Source organism: Sturnus vulgaris, chromosome 3 (genome assembly GCF_052056855.1).
Source record: "Sturnus vulgaris isolate bStuVul1 chromosome 3, bStuVul1.hap1, whole genome shotgun sequence".
Classification (NCBI taxonomy): Eukaryota; Metazoa; Chordata; class Aves; order Passeriformes; family Sturnidae; genus Sturnus; species Sturnus vulgaris.
In genome coordinates this window covers 28,400,224-28,419,038 of record NC_142245.1, presented here as the reverse complement: position 1 = coordinate 28,419,038, position 18,815 = coordinate 28,400,224, and the positions used below count along the sequence as shown (strand labels likewise).

The 18,815-nt window shown below is 41.6% G+C and overlaps 1 protein-coding gene across 2 annotated transcripts in view; it reads right to left on the bottom strand.

The window, feature by feature from the left end:
- TTC7A (tetratricopeptide repeat domain 7A) overlaps positions 1-18,815 on the bottom strand; it is a 210,488-nt gene that overhangs the window by 190,986 nt on the left and 687 nt on the right. The window contains exons 2-3 of one of the 2 annotated variants that reach the window (XM_088162812.1): positions 17,617-17,829; positions 14,191-14,310 (exon numbers count right to left, since the gene is read on the bottom strand). The gene's annotated coding sequence lies outside the window, so the exon portion shown is untranslated. Of the gene's footprint in view, positions 1-5,141; positions 6,813-14,190; positions 14,311-17,616; positions 17,830-18,815 lie in introns of those variants that run through there. The other variant, XM_088162811.1, reaches the window with a different exon arrangement.

Sequence of the window (18,815 nt, the reverse complement as noted above, 5' to 3'; positions counted from 1 at the left end):
CTTGGTGGGTCCCACTCCCCTGGAAAGTTTTGTGACTGTTCTCAAGCACAGAAGGATGTTGTGGTGTCTCTGCCCACTCCAGCATCTCTGCTGCCTTTTACACAGGAGCCATAATGCCTAAATTGCTGGTGGCTGTTCCCAGTGGCTTTGCTGGACCAGCCATCAGCACACTCTGGGATTTGCTCAAGACACAAGCACTGCCTGCCTTCATCTAGGAACTCCCGTAGCACAGGGGCTGAAGAGTGACATTTATGTACCTTTCATTGGTTGTTTCTGAAGAACTGGATTAGCTACTGGATTTTTTTCATGGATCTGCTTTTATTTAGACAGAGCAGCTTTTGCTCACCATCCTTAGCAAATGGACTCCAAAGCACACAGTCAACTTCCACAGGAGATGAATACCCTCATAAAAAATACAGAAATCTCAGAGGGAACCACAGAAAAAAACAAACCACAGAGGAAAAATTCTGTTCATCTCTAAACTAGCTGTCCCTCAATTAGGTAATTAGATCTGTAAGAGACTGAAAAGGCTTCTACAAAGACAGTGTAATAACTTTTCACCATGTCTGAGGTGAAAAAGAAGACAGCTTCATTAAAGCCAGTGAAAAAATTATGAATAAAAGAGGTGATTTATGTGCTACTCCTGTTTCTCTGCTTATTCTTGTTGTTCAACTGATCTGAGTTACAACAATTGGATCTGTAAGTATAATTATTGCATTTCTAGCTTTCATGCCCACTTTGAAGACTGAGTCCAGTAAGTGAGGACCAGTGAATTTATAAGGGATATCCAGGTTAGCCTGTAAAGAAAAATTTATGAGACTCTGAATCTCTGGCAAGCATCTTCATCTGTTCTATTTACTCAGGTAACACAAGAGAAGCCACACTACTAAAACACATCATAAATTAATTACTAAATTAGGTCACTCAGCCCCAGCATTAAGACTGGTAGTGATTATATATTGGTTTATTTTATTAATGTAGGCAGTTACCTCTCTAATGGGACTCAGATGAGGATGTTCTTACCAGTATAGGGAAAAATAATATTTCTTAGTTCTTACTGTCTCCTCCCTTCTCACTATGTATCTAAAATGACTGAAATCCAATGTCTTCAGAAAATGTAACCTCTAAAATAGTGCTTTCTTGAAAACAAATTAAACGCCAATGAAACAAAAAAACCCCAAAACCCTGACAAACTAAAACCACTTGGATTGTGCAAAATACCGTGAGAAAGCTTCTCGCTAAAATAGCTTCTCTGGCAAATACAATAACGGAAGGAAACAGAGTACACTGAGTGAAATCTATCCCATGTTAATTATGTTGCTTCTTTCCCTTAGGAAAGACTGTTGGGTATATGGCAGAATACAAACTACTGAAAATTAAAATGTGCTGCAGAACTGAAATCTTGTTAGTCTCTGCTTAATGTTTAGCCTTTCACTTGTGAGCTGGGAAGATATGGCAGTTCATGTAGGAAAAACCACGTCTCTGCCAGCCTTTGCATGACAGGAGTGATCAAACTGCCTGCACACAGGGCACACACATGCACTTACAATGAGACAAGGAAATGTTTTTGTGGTACAAACATAGAGGCAGCTGCTGCAGCAATCTGAGGTACTGGTGTTGATTCCTCCAGCCTCCTTTCTATACTGTGGAAATGCAAATGAAAACACATCTCCATGAAATGCTGTATTTTGAATATAACTGAAACAGGGATTTTTGACCAAATTAATCTTCTTCTGCTCTTTTGTTAGTGGCACTTATCTAGCTAGATAATGAGAAGTCATCTTGTTCTTTAGTTATAAAAAGCTGCTGTAAGTACATAATATGGTTAACAAAACACATGCATAACTAAGCTTAATTTTAGAAGTTGTCAGTCCCAGTTTTGAAATGCTGTGTGACATATCAGAGTCCTAGTCATACCATAGTATGAATTATGGGCAATGCTGGCCCTGTTCCCACAAAAATAAGTTAAATATCAGAGCTGCTCCTTGAATTTTGCTTTTCAGCAGAAAATAATGATGTAAATAGCAACCTGTCAACTCACCACTTCAACCTAGAGCATTACCATTGTGATGAAGTACCAACAGACATCTTTGTCTCCAGAGCATCCCTCAAGAGCAGGGTATAGCCCAGAGCATTTGCTTTGACCCATCCCAGTGCCATTTGCTTGAGGTTTTTTCCCTGCAGACCAAGTTTCAGATGAGGAACTGGAGGCTTTGAAAATTTGGCCCAAAAAAGACCTTTGCCTTTTCACAGGAACAATGCTCTTTGCCCTGGTGCAAAACACCATGAAAAGTTCAAAGGGATCATATGACAGTGCTGGATAGGATAAATACCAGCATTTATTAGTGATATGAGTCAGCAAATAATTTCTTGCCTCGCAGATTCAGAAGGTTGGCAGCTATCAGGTTCCCCACAGAATTTAACATTGTCATGAAATATACAGAATTCATGAGTGACTCCAACCTAATCATTAGTCAGACACTCACGCTGCTCCATCCTCAAGCATGATATCCAAGGTCCTTCTATTGCCAGCTGTAAGATCTGTCCCAGAATCCCAGAATAATTCAGGCTGGAAGAGACCTCCATAGGTTATTTGGGAAAACTACTTGCTCAGAGTAAGGCCTGCTGAGGTCACATTTGTCCAGGGCTTCATTCAGTCATTATCTGGTTATTTCCAAGGTAGGACATCCTGCAGACTCTCCTGTCATCAATTCCAGTGCTACATCACCCTTCCAGGGTTTTTTTAGAAAAAAACCAGCAACCTAATAACACGAAAATTTCCAAACATATTGTGTTTGGTGTCTTTTATCCTGTCCTGTCACTGTCCTCCTCTTAGAAGAACTTGGATTCAACTTTGGACACATGCTATTTTCTCTAGGTGCTACCAAGTCTCCTGACAGTCTTCATTCTCAAACAAAAACCTCTCCCTCCAAAACATTCAGTGAATATGATCAGATTCATCCTTGCCACCATCCTCACTCATGATTTACAGTCTTCCTTCATCCCTCATTGGAGCCACTCCATTGCCTAGACCAGTGAATGAGTTCAATGCTGAAACAGAGCCAGCCCTTGTCTCCTTTTAAAGAAGTCAGAGTCAGCAGCACTCTACAACTAGGTGAGCCTTTCTGAAACAAATGCACACGATCAGTTCTTCAGGTAGCAGGATCCAAAATTCCTCAAGCCAGAAGGCTCAGGCCAAAATTGATAAAGCCTTCAGTAGACAAGGACATACCGTTTTCTCAGTATTTTCTCCTCCAGGTATTTAAAATTCACTCCTCTCTCTTGTGGTCCCTGTAAACTTTTCCTCAGCCTGTGTTTCCTAGGCAGCTCATGCATGTGGAAATAATTTCTGCAATGCCAATATTCCTTTTTTGAGTCTGCCTCAGTTCAAGACAAAAGAGCATGGCTCTATTCAATTCTGAAAGGTTATTCTGCACCACAATAGACCAATACAAATACTCTCTAGTTTTCTTGTCTTTCAGTGTAATATAGGGCTCTTATCATTTCTTCCACTTATAAAAAAAAATATAAATGCTGGGAAAGAAAAGCAAGCCCAGCAATAAGAAAGAACTAAAACCATCCTCATATTCTGTGTATTGACAGTCTGGTCATGGTCAGGTTTTGATGTACACAGCAGGGAATTTATATGTATCATAAAAATTTATCTATGGTGAAGTTAGGAGGATCGATTCTGTATGTCCTAAGGCAAAAAGCCATTGCAGTAATCTACTCCAAGATTGGAGTGTCATGTCTAACAAGTTCAGGCCTAGTAGAGACATCAATATACTGTGAGATAAGCAATAGCTATCCAAAGGGCTGCTACTTGTCACTGTATCACACGTTTACTTTGTATCTCTGAGCCACTAAGATTATGTTCACTTACTCTATTACATTTTACATAGTCACTTCATATTTTTAAAATAATTTTTCAAGAGCTGAAAGGAGAATTTTCCATTATCTCATTTTTAGAATTAGCCTAACTCATATTTTGGTCCAAGAATGGTAGGGGTTTTTTATTTTCTATCCTGTCGTTAGAAAAATATTTGAAAAAAAAAAAAATTTTGTCATTTCTAGTAACCAGGAATTGATGACAGTAATCAACCAGCTTATTATTACCAATAGAAATAACAATTATGACTATAAGTCAAAGCATGCATTACAGTTGTGAGGATGCTTCTATGCAACAAAAGTTCTGGAAAGCATTTAGGTGGCTTAGTGAATTTTCCATATTTCTGGGGAGCAGATATAAAGGAAACTCTTTTGAAAGAATATTGCATGGTCTCCTTTCTCCTCAGAGTTTCAGGTTTCATGATTAAAGCTTCAACTCACCCCAAATTGCAAGGGAATCACATGCCACTCTACACTGACATCAAGAACCGATTTCACACAGAGTTTTTGGCTGGTGGCTGGTGGAGGTACAAAAGTAAAGGAAAGTTTGTACAGCATTGCAGAAATCTAGTCTGAAGTTCTTCCCACTGCAGCAAAGTCCAGGGCCATTTGTGGGTTTTGCTGAATTCTGTGAGTTCAGAAGCTTTAGACTGGAAAGTACATGGAAACCTACAGGACCCAGAACATCCACTCACCAAAACTAACCACTGCAAAACTCACACAGAATTGGGGCTCCCAGACTGTCTAGGCTCTGCCACCCAAGGGCACTTTGAAGTTGAAAATCTCCAGCATCTGAAGTCCAGGTTTCCTTCACCTCAGCTTGGGCTGACTATAAATTCAGTCTGCTCTTGACCAGGTCAAAGCCCTTTGGAAAGTCCCTTACAAGGCAGGATCCACATAATGCTTTCTGCCAGACACTGGCTCTAGAAGAGCAACTCAGGAGAGTGGTGGGAAACTGCACAAAGTATCAGGACTATAGGGGAGACTTCAGGTAGTAGTGTGAGCAAACTGTTGAGTTCTGAATCTATGAGAGGCACAAAACCCAGACTTGAGATAATCTCCTCCACCTCTACTTTCCAGTCAGGTAGATTTCTTCTTCCCATTTCTCCCACTGGCTTCTAACTGCTTCAGCAATTAGAGACCTTCACTTGCCAACGTTCTTGTATTCCTTTTGTGTGCATGCTCTTTACTTAATTAGGTCTGCTGCAGGGAGGTTGGACCAAGTAAGCCACTGTGGTCCCTTCCAACCTTACCCATTCCGTGATTCTTCCCCACAGATGATGCTTCTAATATTCTCTTGGAGAGCAGCTGACCTTGACTCAGGCAGCTAATCCCAATCTTCTCGCTCTGCTGTAGGCAGCGTAGAAATTCCCCTTTTCCTGTGATTTCCTTAATCCCAAATATTGATTCTGGCTCTGACTGCTGCCCTCCACAGTGGAGGCATCCCTCCAGGAAGAAAAAGAGAGATTCAGTGTCAGCAAAGACCAACATTTTCCTGTCCACTAGCCCCATTAGGCTGAGATCCTCACAGCAGTGCTAGATGTTTCACTGGTGACATTTTTTCCCCTACCTGGGAAGAACTGTTTCTTCTTGGATTCTTCCTACTTGCCTAAATAGAACACACACCACCAAGTGTTGCTTATTCAGAGAAAATTGCTATTACTCCTTTAATATGAAGCAGATCAATATAGCAAAGACTTGGAGGGATTGAATTAGAAATTAATAGGAAAAAAACAGAAGATGGAGAGAAGAAAAAAACCCACCCAAATCACAAATGAAACAACCCCTGCCCTCAGTCTTATGCTTAAGCCAAGAAATATATTAAAACTTGGTTTTAACTTGTAAGTATTGGCAAGCAAAGTCAATCCTAGAGCAATCACAGAGGAATAAAATAGCAGCCATAAAAACCAGGCTGGATACTGAGAGATAAACTCCTGCACATCCATTTACACAATTAATAACTACCAGAATTCATTTAGGAGTTGAAATCAAATAATAAATCAGTCTTCAGCCACATGTTAAACAAAAAATACCAATTTTAAAACATAATTGCTGAGTGTGGCATTAGTAATTGCATGTTGTAAGTGCAGATGTTTATCCCTTTGGGTTGCTCACAGTTCTGCATGCATGCTTTGCACTACCATTTGGTCCCGAGGTGTCATATTCTGTTACTCATTCCCAGGGTAGTGTGTTACAACTTGCTCGTTTCCGTGAACCTACTTGGCTTATTTCCCAATGGACCTGTGCTGTGTCATTTGCCCAGGGGTCACACACATGGCTAGCAGTCCTTCTTGGAGTCTCAACAGAGAGTTTTCTGGGCTGCAGCAGTGAGGTTTTGTGCTGATAGAACAACTTCCAAATACTATTGGTTATTACAATGGCAAAGCAAACACCTGATTCCTATTCATAGAACATTAGTATGTGTAGCTGTAAAACTCAACCTTCACAAAGGTTTTACTTACATTGCACTATTTCATGCTTACAGTTTGTTCCAGAAGACAGGGAATGTGTTGCATCCAAGACAGGTGTGCAGTTGCTTACTCTCTGTGATGGTTTGCTGCTCCTGAACAGATGTGGTGAGGATGAGGCAAGAGGTCATGCCCGTTTCCCTCTCTGGTTGCTCATGGCAGGTATTGCATATGGATTACTTCTTCATCTCTTGTAACTTAGTGTAGACCTTGGATGTGACTCGAGAAGTTGGTCCAGAAATTAACTGTTATATTCACCTTGAGAGAAAAAGCAGCTGCTTCCTCCCCTCTTATCCATTGTAACTCTCATTCAGAGCAAGACTGAGGTTTAGTGGAATTCTTGTGTCCCTGCATTTGAGGTAATTGCTCTTCAAAAAAATGAAGTCCCATAACACATGCAATATTCATGCAACATGGGGGATATTCTTCAGCTTCACTGAGCTTTGGATTAAGCTTCATATAACTTGAAACTTTCCACAGTCTCAGACCTCATTGGTTTTGGCCTTTCTGCAAGCCTGCAAGGGACCCAGCAGCACACACACACACCTCACATCCCTCCCTCCCTACCTTAGCAGAATTTCACTTAGCTCCATCTCCATCTTAATTCACCAGTTGACCTAATGATATTTTGAGTGAGGCCAATTCCATATTTGCTCATAAATACTGCATTTCACATCTCAGCCCTAGAGATTTCTATATTTATCTTGCCTGGGATTACAGGGAGGACATAAGGAGACTGTAAGTAGCTTGCACCATTCTCCTTGACTTATCAAAGGCTTCTGGTATGGAAATAGTGCTGGCTGTTTGTAAATGAATTTGCAAAACAAACACACATACAGACAGACACACCAAGTTCCTGTACAGTATAACATAACAGATATGATATGATATGATATGATATGATATGATATTAGGTCTTAAAAATATTTTGCTTACATTTCTTTACATATCACGTAGTATTAAGATTCCTGGCCATGGCAAAGCAGGAAGTATCTTTCTACAGGATTTCCCTGAGGAAAATATGAAGGTACATCTTCTGTGCACATCTACTATGAGTAACACTTCAAGCATGCCATACAATTATTTCTGTTTCAGGCGAAATCTATGGGACACTGCTGAGGGCTTGAAAGATTTAATTCTACCTCCATTTCCTCATTCTGGATTATGCTATCTAGTTACTTTGCCTTAATTTTTAAGCACTTACTTGGACAATTATCAAGTATCCTTTAGGACTCCCACAGACAGAGTAGACTCACTGTAACCATCTGGGGCCAGAACTATGATTAACTTTCAAGTCAATGTGCCTGTAGGGAAGGACTATATGTTAGATATCTTTCTTCCACTTCAACCAGAAAAACAAAATAAAGTTTAAAAGTGGCCTCTAGATTTGGGTGCCCAGCATGAGACATTTTTTCTGTTAGGCATGCAAAAATCACTGATACTTGCATAATATTGGAAGCTGGTGGTCTCCTGTCCCTAAACCAGTTGTTCCATTCACAATTCCTACAGAAATTAGTCATTTGACACATGGTAATAGGGTTTAAAATCACAGTGTCCTTTTGTAATGCTATGACCTGCCTTTCCTGCTGCTTTTTGCATCATTAACCTTTAGGTTTTGGTTTCATTGACTTTATCTGTCATTTCAATTTACAAGGGAATGACACCAAGACAGGCACCTCAGCTGGAGAGTTTGGGATGTGTAATTGCTTCTCATTTGCCTAAGAAATTCTCTATAGCTGCTTCTGTCACTGTGTAAAGCTTTCTGGAGACCTCTAGAATGATGATCTATAACGGCAAGCTTCCCTGATCCCAAAAGCCAAGAGCTCCTTGACTCCAAAAAAACAGGATTTCTTCATTGTTTGACAGAGCATTTCCTGCAGTGGCAGTCTGCATGCTTTTACCTCTGAACACCCCCACTCCTCAAACTTCACTGTCATCCCTCTGGGCCTACCAATACTCTACCACCAGCACCTACATCCACTTTAACTTTCAACAAAGCACCAAAGGTACCTCCTTCCTACCTCCCCCTGCCTGATTATCACATTTCATTGCCTTTCAACTTCCTGGTGCATTCCATGGAACATAAGCTTCACAGATGGACAGCAAGCAGTTTATGAATGAAAATAGATTGGTTGAAGTGCAAATAATGGTTATGTAGTCACAAGCAGCCCAACCCAAAGAAAAGACTTCCTAAGTGACTTCAGGTGCAGCTCATTGGCCTTAGGTTGGGAATACTGTCAGTGCTTTAAGAAACATGAGAGAGCTTGTTTATGACATATCCCTTTTTAGCCCCTGAACTAATTTCATTCTCCCTCAAACACAATTTCAGTCAGATTACTCATCCAACTTGGACTGGATGCAGTAGTGGGACAGAAAGGGCTGTATGGAAACAGTATAAGCCCCACATGTTAGTTGTGGGGTTAACAGGTGAAGACCAGGCCAGGGAGGTATGGGTATACAGATGTTCCCTGGTTTCCAGCAACTAAGGCTGCTTGCACCTTTGCAGAAATGGTGGACTGAGGACAGGATGCTGCTTTCTCAGCTTGTATCAAAGAGAGGCAAGGGCATCTTCTAGCTTTGTCTCAAGAGTGTATGCAAGCATTTGGAAGGAATTTGGCTCAGTGCTTCTGGAGTGCACATGCTTGCAGGTGTGTACAGTGCTGAAAATAAGCTGGCACCTCGCAGCGGGCTACTTTAGTCGGCCCAAAGTGCCAAGGAGAAGTAAATGCACTGCGGGCATGGCAGGGCTGCTTTAGCTGTGCTGGTGTAACACCAACAGTGGGGTAGCAGGGCAGGGGATGGGCTGTGTAACTGCACTTCCCCCACTCACACTGCAGCTCTCACGAGACTCAGAGCCAGCAATCTGCTGATGCTGTTGGTAGGCTTCAAGAGGGCAATGTCCTAAGGAAAACTTCCCAAAACTTGGAGGATGTCTAGACTGAGGGAAGAGTGGTCTTTAGGCTGTCTCTGGCCGGAACTGAGATGAAGAACTTCAGTTAACATGAAGTACACGAGCTTGTACACACATACATTCTCTTACAGAGACTGTGGCAAAAGTATTAGAGTGTGTAGAGTATCTTATTTTTCTCTGTAGAATTTGCAGCCAACAATGTCAGACTGCTTTGCAATCTTTAACTAGTCAATCTGAATTATTTCTGTGAAATAGACTACACGGACATTGATCACTTCACCCCAGCCTTGAAGCGTGGCCACCACTGGAGTACAGCATCAGCTGGATAGGAAGATGCAATGACATCTTCTCAAGCTTGAAAGGATGTGAGGAATATCACCTCTGGTTCAATTTCATGAGGGGTGTGGGAGGTTCAAGTGCAAACTTCGAAGTGAAGCAGTGTTCAAACAAAGTGGACCTGGTGGGGCTAAGGTTTGCTTTGCAAAGCAGTTGTCTCTCTGTCACAGTAACACTGCTCAGGACTAGGAGCGATCAGGGTAGCAAGGCAGTCTACACGTTGCAGGAGTTTCAGTTTCTCTGTCAATAACTGAATCAGCCTGGAAATAAATCTTAAAGAAAAACTCCCCAGCACCCTTCCAGACTTCTGGAAGCCCACACAGGCCCAAGAAGTCCTTTTTTGCACTGTTCTCCACCCCTTCCAGTACGTCTATGCAGATTCTCAGGGTAGGAGCAATCTCTGGTCAGCTCTTCCCTATTTAGGGTAATATTTAATCCTGTGTTTACCTGAAAGCCAGTTCTGATGCTTGTTCCTGGGTCAATAATTTCTGTAACAGCAAGAGATGAAAACTCACAAAGACATTAATGAAATCAGCATTCTCTCCATAGTTAAGAACGTTTCCTTTTCAACAGTCAGCAGGTGAAGAAACTCAGGAGTAAAATTCTTCTGCACATAAGGACCCAGAATATGACAATTCCTGCCCTAACAAGAGAGCATATCTATCGAATCCATTCCTTTCAATGAAGGCAGAAGGGAAAGTGTTAATTATTCTTTGTGGGATGAATGAAATGCACTGTACAATTAGCACCTTCTGTGCTCCTGCCTAATGACAGGCTTAACTTAAGAGAATTCTCTGTACTGTCCTACGTATCACCTTTCCTCTGACATTATCTTCCTTTTCTTGGCTCTCTACATAGAATTTTAATGAGATCTTAATTGTTTTTCCATCAGCTGCAAGGATTTCAATCCCAAGTCATATGTTGGTTGTCATTCCACAGAAGGGGTATGGGGAGCTGTAGAGATGTTCTCTTGCTAAAATGGAGCAGGAGGCAGCCCCCACACCTCCCACTGCATCCCAGGGAAGGGCTGTCTCTGTGTTTCCAGCGCAGGCCCGGAGACTACAGCTTGGTATTTCTGCAGTTACTCAGTGGGGATGGGAAAAAACAGTCACACAAATGACTGCCACCACCTCCCTGCAACTCCACTGGTTGCAAGGAGGTTTGAGGTGTTGGTTTCTGCCTCACAAGGGTTTGCACTCAACACAGAGGACTTAAAGGTGCCAATGAGCTGTACATCAGCCTCCTATTTATGTCCTTGGCCATTTACTAGTCACCTGCACACTTCTGTCTTTTGTTTCATCATTCAGATCACCTTCAGTAGCACAGCATATTTAAAAACAGATTTACTTACTTCTCTTAAACCCTTCCAAGGGCACTTTTGAGGACATCAGAGATTCCCTGAAGCATCATGAGGGAAGCAGGATATTGCAAGAGCAACTAAATAGAGCTCACCATATCTACTGACCACAAGGAGCACAAAGAGTTCCTTGATATACAGACCCATGATGTGGTGCCATTATGGAGAATGCTAGGATTACTCTGTATGGTCATCAGACTGCATGAAGATAAATTTCAGATTTAAAGAGGTGCTGCCCTGTATTTAATTAACAAGCCATTTCAACAGCTGAAACTGCCTGTGGGATCCTGGCACCAGGTATGAGGGTGCAGGGCCTGGGAACAGGGATGGCATCACAGCAGGCAGGCAAGCCCTGCACACCAGGGCTCTGAGGCTGATGGGAGAAGTCCCAGACACAGAAAGGGAATCTTGGTCTCTATGCAGGGCTCCCACAGGGCTGCAAAGTCTGCTATCACTTAGCAAAGGACCAGGAGCCTAAAAACAATGATGGTAAATTAATATCTCAGACTTCTGAAATATTCACTCCTGGGTCCTATATATAACTTATAATCAGTGGTCTGGAATTATGTTAGCAAACAGCAGCATTCAAGAAATGAGGAAACTGAGGCAAATGTTGCTGGTATGGAGTATGAAATCAGAGGAAAATACAACTTGAGGCCTTAGAGAACAGTAGTTTCATGGCCAGGAGGAAAACCTCACCTTCCCACTCCGAATCCTGTGTTCCTCAACTGGACAATGCTACACAGGCTAGCCAGCCATGTTTAATCAATACTTACATATTTTTGCTATTCATCCACAAATTTAGTATTTATTAAAATATTTCTCACAGCCTTTTTCATGCACACTACTCTATTTCAGCATGTGGAGCATTCAGTGACAGTTTCCATGTAGCTGTCTTTTGTAATCACATCTTCTGCCCTCCCAAAATACCTCTTTCCCTTACGGGAAACAGTATGGAAGAAATAGCATCTTTTATGTCATAGCTGCTGTATGACAACTATGTGGTTTCCATCTACACCTTACACTCATTATAAATATTCACTTTTTGACAGCTAGAATCTTCCCTTTGGGGCTTGGTGCCAATCCAAATCCCAGGAAAGTGTAAGAAAACAAATTAATTAGCAGGCACTGGAGAGTGTGAATGTTGCCCAAAGGTATACATTGGCAACTAAATATGAGAAGCCTATGATGCTTATTAAGTGACTTGAGCTTGGATGGTTGGCAAGAACACAGCTCCTGCACCAGTGGGAGAGCAGTGGGCAGTTTGCAGCTGGAAGCACAGCCTGCACTGCATCTTTCTCATGTTGGGCATATCTCCCACTCCACTGAGGGGTGACATCAGGAAGCCACCTCAGATTTGAGCTAGGTGCTTTACATTTCATCAGTTGCTATAAACAAGATAGGCCAGAGTCTCCACATGCAAGGCTGTAAGATAACTGTACAAAGTGACATCCCCTCAGCAATGAGCAGTTTCCCACGCTGGCATCCACAGAGCCATTCAAACAGGGCTCTAATATTCACCACTAATAGGAAGATGCAAGTAAGCTGAAGAGACCTGAAAAACTTTGTTTACTCCCTCTTTCTCAGACTATCTTTAACTATGACAAATATTCATATTAAAGCAAACGCTACAGATATGAGGGAATCTTTAACTCACTGACAAGAAATGCTGCCTTCAGGACCTCTTTCATGACCACTATAAATAGAAAGCTATAGCACTGCAAAACTAAAATCAGTGCTGACAGTCCAGCTCTCTTGCCTTCTTTAATCAAGTTGCCAAAATGTGCAGAAATTTAAGCATTCAGAGAGATAACACGCTGTTTGCTCAGTGCACCTCATCTGTAATTTACAGTTTGCTAATTTTGGCATCACTTGAACATTCTACTCTTACTTTAAAAATGTGTCCCTTGCCTAGAGCTTTAGACAAATCATCTAATTTCCCAACAAGCCAGTAACATTCAACTGAGTGCTGCTACTAGAGCAGAACAAAATATGTTCCTGATGTGTTATCTCTCATAAATGGAGAACTGTTGAGTCCAGAACTTCAATGTCAAGGTGCAGGCAGGGGCTGATGCATTTGTCATGCCTTACATTTCTGGATGAACTCCTCTTTCAAAAGCATAACTACACCCCTGAGCATGGGAGATATGCAAAAGCAAGCAAAAAGATGGTTATACCACCAGATAGTTCCATCCCTCATTTCACTAGATAAAATGTAATACTCATGTAATAAGCAAAGTCCAAAGAATGTCAATTTAAAAATTCCCCTGAATGTCATATGTCAACTGTCTCTTATTCCAACATGCTCCCCATTCTCTCTGTGCATCTTGCTCCCACTCCCAGTTACATTTTGTGATGTCATGTACCTTTTAACCAGGAGGAAAGATGTTTAACTTTTTCTACATAAAAAACTCTAAGCAACCTTCTGAAAGCAGACACCTCTAACAAACAACCTCAAATTAAATTACTCAAGAGTTCCACTTAAACAGCAAGCATGCAAACAAAAATCCATAAAAGTCCCAGAACAAGCCCCATCTTGAGAGAGAATCCTGCACCAGGCTGAGGGTATGATTAAGCAGTGATAACCCCAGAAACTGGAAAGTTTCCCAAGAGTTTAAGACGTCTTTAAACATAATTCCCTCTGCAACCAAAATTTGAAGTCAGTCCCTTGGAAGTGAAACTCTAGCTTATTCATTCTGGTAACCTCATGTGAAGGCACTATGTGAAGTGCCTGGCTTTCCAGGCTAAGACTTCCTACATCTGCTGATGGAGAGCTGCAACACAGCCGGTGCTGTGGGGAGCAGCTGCCAGGTCTGTGAAGGAGGAAATTAGCACCAGGCTGATGCCTGTTGGTACCTGCACAGCGTGTGAAGGTGAAAATGCAAGGAATGTGAATAGAGCAGGAGCCCACACACATAAGAATGGTCTGTGGGCTATTGAGGCATGGACAGCTAATGGAAATACCCTCTGCAGTGCCATGGGGCATTGATACACCCCCAAGGCACTCACCCAGTTGGCAGGGCTTTCCTGGGCTTCCATCCTCAGGAAACATAGACAGAGATGATGTGTGTTTAACCTCATAACAGAAATATTTCTGGCTATGCACATGCATGTATGGAGTCCCCTGGCTGGGGAGGAAGCTGGCATCCATGAATCTCCTGAGCAAACAGGGCATATAAATGCACACATGGTCACGTGTGCTTTCCTCATGGTCTGTGCCTGTGCCTTACCTGGATTTTTGAGGGGTGGCATCAATCAGTTTGGGTAAATGCTGGGGATCCTCAGCTTCCAAGGAAGGAATAGATAAAATGTCCAACAGATCTGGGATTTTGGAAAGCTGTTAGACTCACCTAAAGTAAAACACAGGAAGTATTCCATGAAACACCAAATACGGTACTTTTCTTCCACGTTTTTCCAAAAGGGCAATTAATGTTGTTGCTTGTGCTATAGAAAACTCTGAGAAAAATCTGCCCTTCAGGTCACAGGAAGTGGTAACATACAGGCAAAAATAAAATTAGTGTTGCATTCAGTGAACATCTGCGTGGTTCCCACTGCTAGAGCCAATTTTTTTTTCCTTTAATTTTAATCATGCATGCAGAAAATGAGACTGACTCTTCTTCCCTACCAACAGCTTTTTGGGGCCGTACCATTCCTGACCATTCCAGAGCACAGCTTCACAGGCAGCATATACAACTTGACAAGTAAAAAGTACAAGATGGTGAAGGAATTTTCTTCTCTCCCACTTTTTAGTAGCACTGAATCTATATAAACAAGATATATCAATGACTTTGCCAGTAGACTAGCCTTTTCATCAGGGAATATTACTTCATTTAAAATAAGGGATTGGAAACCTCCCCAAGAGACAGGGAAAACTAGCATAGACACATCATTCCCAAACACACCTAAAAAAAAAAAAAAAAAAGCAAGAGGCAGAGATTGACCAAGGGACCTACAAGTACTTTTTTCATTTCTAGCTGCTATGGGCTTTCTTGGAGAGAAATAGTTGCTGTCTCCCAGAAGTGATGGAAACTCTGGCTTTGCCCTGGTGTGAAGCTGAGTTTAATTAGAGGAGTGAAACAACTTACAAAACGTACTGCTTGCTCTCCCTGTTAATTCAAGGAATATGCTGGCCCACAGGGGCCCTCTGCTGCTCCTCAGCAGCCAAGGCCAGGCAGAGACATAAGTGAGGGCAGCAGGGTGGGGGGCAGTGCTTGATTTCCCTAGGGATCCCCACAGTGGCCAAACCAGCCGCTGAGGAGAAGTAACACCTCACATTATCCCTATTGTATCTCTTGCAAGGAGCACAGTGGGCAAGCAATCAGCCTGTCCCATGGGAGGGAGGGAGGCTACCTTAATCGGTATGGCAGAAGTCAGTGATGCTCCCTGCACTGTGAGAAGGTGGAAGGAGCTGTGTCTCCATTCTGTCTTGGAAATAAAGACTTCTCTTAATAAACATATAAAAATAATAAAATAAAAGCTTCTCTTAATCATTCCAGTATAATAATGAAACTTTTCACTCAGGCAGAGCATACAAGACCTCTCAGATGCTCTCAAAACTTCTTCCTTAGATTTGTTGTGCAAAAAGGCACCATAAACTACAGGTAAACCCACAGTTTTTCTCTTGGTGCTGGGAGCCCCCAACTCAGTGCATCCCCACAAACTGTGAAAATTGTTTTCTTTTGTTTTTCCTAACGATGCCACAAAACCAGGACACAACACAAAGGCAACTAACTGCAAATAGCAAGCTTCAAAAGATAACAGCTTATATTATCACTGACAAGTTTCCACAGATATTTTCTTTTACTACAATTTAAACCAACTGCAGATTCCTTATGCATCCATATAGGTAGTCCTGGAGTGGATTTTATGGGGTAACACAAGATCTCCAAGACAGACATGGGCCACCGTGGGCTGACAACACAAAGGGCAATATAAAAGAAGATTTCAAGGTCATTGCCAAGCCAGTACTAATTTTTTTTTTCTGCTTGCCAAGATACACTGATTAAATAGTCACATCTTGATATAAACATTACAAAATTTTCTGTTCTTAGCATGTAAACTTATATAAAAGTTCAGCAAAAATTCACGTGAATTCAATCAATGACCTGGGGAATAGGGGGAAAGGAGTGTTCGTTTTTTTGCACCAGTAATTTGTATAAATTCAGAAAAAAAACCCCTGCACTTTACTGTCAGTCAATATACAAGTTCTTTGTATGATTTGGGGGAGCATGACACCCAAATTGCCTAATTTCACTGATTCAATGCATCTTCTGCCAGTCAACAAGAGCTTTCAGCCTAGACAAAGACTAAAATAAAGCATACCAAATAAAAGCCATGGACATATAATTGTCATTTCCCAAAAGCTTCTTTCAGTCCTAGCTTCTCAGAAAACTACCCAAGCATTAAAGCTGCTGCCTCTCAGGGAAACTAATTATAACTCAAAAAAAAAGAAAAGAAAAAAAAAAGAAAAGAAAAAGGGGGGGTGGGTTGCAACCCACATGTCTAACTGAATATATAAAGGATAATTGTGTCATTAAAACTAACAACATTTGAGATGGCAAAAGAACCACAAGGCAAGAATGGATGTGTTGGACACCATCAGGCTCCCATCAGATTATTCACATAAAAATGCAGCCATCACCAAAAGAATGTAATCCTTGTGTGCTTCCACTGATATGGCTCAGATGTGCATGCTGGTATTTCTGAGCTCTTGCAGAGCTGAAAGTGTCAGCAATTCATTGTTTACTGTCTGGACTGAATTGACTCTTCGAGCTCCTTAATGCTACACAGACGGCCAATGCTTCATCCACCACGGCATGCTGATTGCCATCCAACTAAGTATAAGCTTCCACATCGTTTCAAAGCAGGGTCCTCCTCACATCATCCAAGGAGCTGCTCACAAAAACTCCATTTAATCAGCACTGCTCCACCTTTGTGGCACAGCAAGACAATCACCCTTTTAAGAGAACTAAGTCCTGGAATCAAGGAAAGCCAGAGGGTGCTGCAAGGAAGGCGGCAGCAGAGGGTAGTTATGCTTTCTGGCCATAATTTATCAGGAAAAAGAGTTGCTATCTCTATCAGTACAATTGCACAGTCCCAAAGAAATCATGAGAGCATATTTTCTGAATAACTTCAGTCATTCCCTCGTCTAACCTTGCCAACAAAAAGCTCGCTAAGACAAGTTTTTCTGTCAGCAACTGAGCTAATGAAACTCAGCTTCCTATGGATTTGTTACATACCCCATAATACTGCTGAAATCAGCTAACTGGCATCCAGTTACACCTTTGGGTTTACTCTGCACCCCTCACTGACAATATTCTCAGGTTTTCTGATGTATATTCATCCTTCAAAAATAGTCATGTCCCTGAAAAATTGACAATGAATGGTACCATATAGGCACCCCTCCTTTACTGCTGTCACCTATTCATCATGGTGGTCTCACTCATTTCTCTTTCCTGTCTGACACCCTACAGTTCCAAGTCTCCAGTGGCATCTTTGGCTGCCACAAAACCTTTACTTTTCCATGGTTATGAGGCAAGCAAGAAACAGCCTATGTATGAAACTGGTTTAAAACCTTTCATACAACGAGAGGGCAGATGGCTTTTGTACATTTGGGACAAAATGAAACGACAATGGCTGAACAATCATGGATTTACCTTGAGGGGGCATTAATCAAGCCTTTGGATAATTTCCACCAGACTTCATGAAATTCACAAAAATGGCAGTGTCTTTGAGAGGTTTTCCTTTCTTTCCAGATTGGCTGAAATTTGCTGACAGTTTGAAAAGTTAGGTGAAGGAGTGGGGGGGGACCAACAGATGGACAGACAGCCATAGCAACTGTATAAGCCTCATTTCTTCAGAAAACCACACTAAAAATAGAAGAAAAATACAGTGGCTGACAGATTTACTTAACATAAACATACAAGGTTTTTATTCCATTAGCATTCTTACTGGTCTAACTATTGTATGAGAGCTTTAGTTGCCATTTCTGATAGAAAATAACTCAGCTGTGCAACATTCTGTCTGCAAAGAGTCCCTCAGACTCTGAATTCCTAGGCAAAAAACACCCTTTCCTACTGCTTCTTCACATTAGTCAAGAGTTGCCTCTAACAGACACAGAGCAATCTCTTCAACTTGTCTTGTGGATTTTTTCCTTCTCTGTTTATTGGCATTTAACTCGGAAGAGCTGCAGACTGAATAAGAATATTAAGACTCACATTTGAAACTATGTGTTATGTACTAAGGGTATAAATCAAAGTCATGATGTCAGTGGAAAGACTCTTATTAAATTCAATCAGTTTGGAGTGTCAGTTAATAGAGAGTAGAAACTCTTGGTGAGAAAGTATCAGAGCATCTCATGTGACTGAGGTCCTCCAGGCAGCTGAGTTGTGACACCCTTTGTGTGCTGGGGCCAGGCAAAGTAAATCCAAGCAGCACAATGCAGTGACTTTCAGAAACGCCAACCTGAACAAGCCCTCCAGTAGTTCAGCTGTTAGGGCTGTTTCTAGCATTAGTGCAGATTGTGACACCTCTTCTTTCGAGGGATACAGTCTAAAAAATTTGTATATCCTCATAACACCTAAAAATTAATAAAAATACTCCTGTGCTCAACCTCTAATTTTGGGATTAAAGTTCCTGAGTTATGCTTTCAGTCTAGCCTGTAGCTAGGATGTTTTTTCTGAATGCTGCCTTTGATTTTTAACACCTTGACCACAGATCAGAGACATTTTTCTTCAGTAATTCAACACAGCCTTTAGGACACTACTAGATGACACACTAGAGCCATGTAGGGACTTAGAGAGACTTGTCCAAATAAAGTAGAATTTACCTTAAGGAAAAAGCCACTACAAGTCCC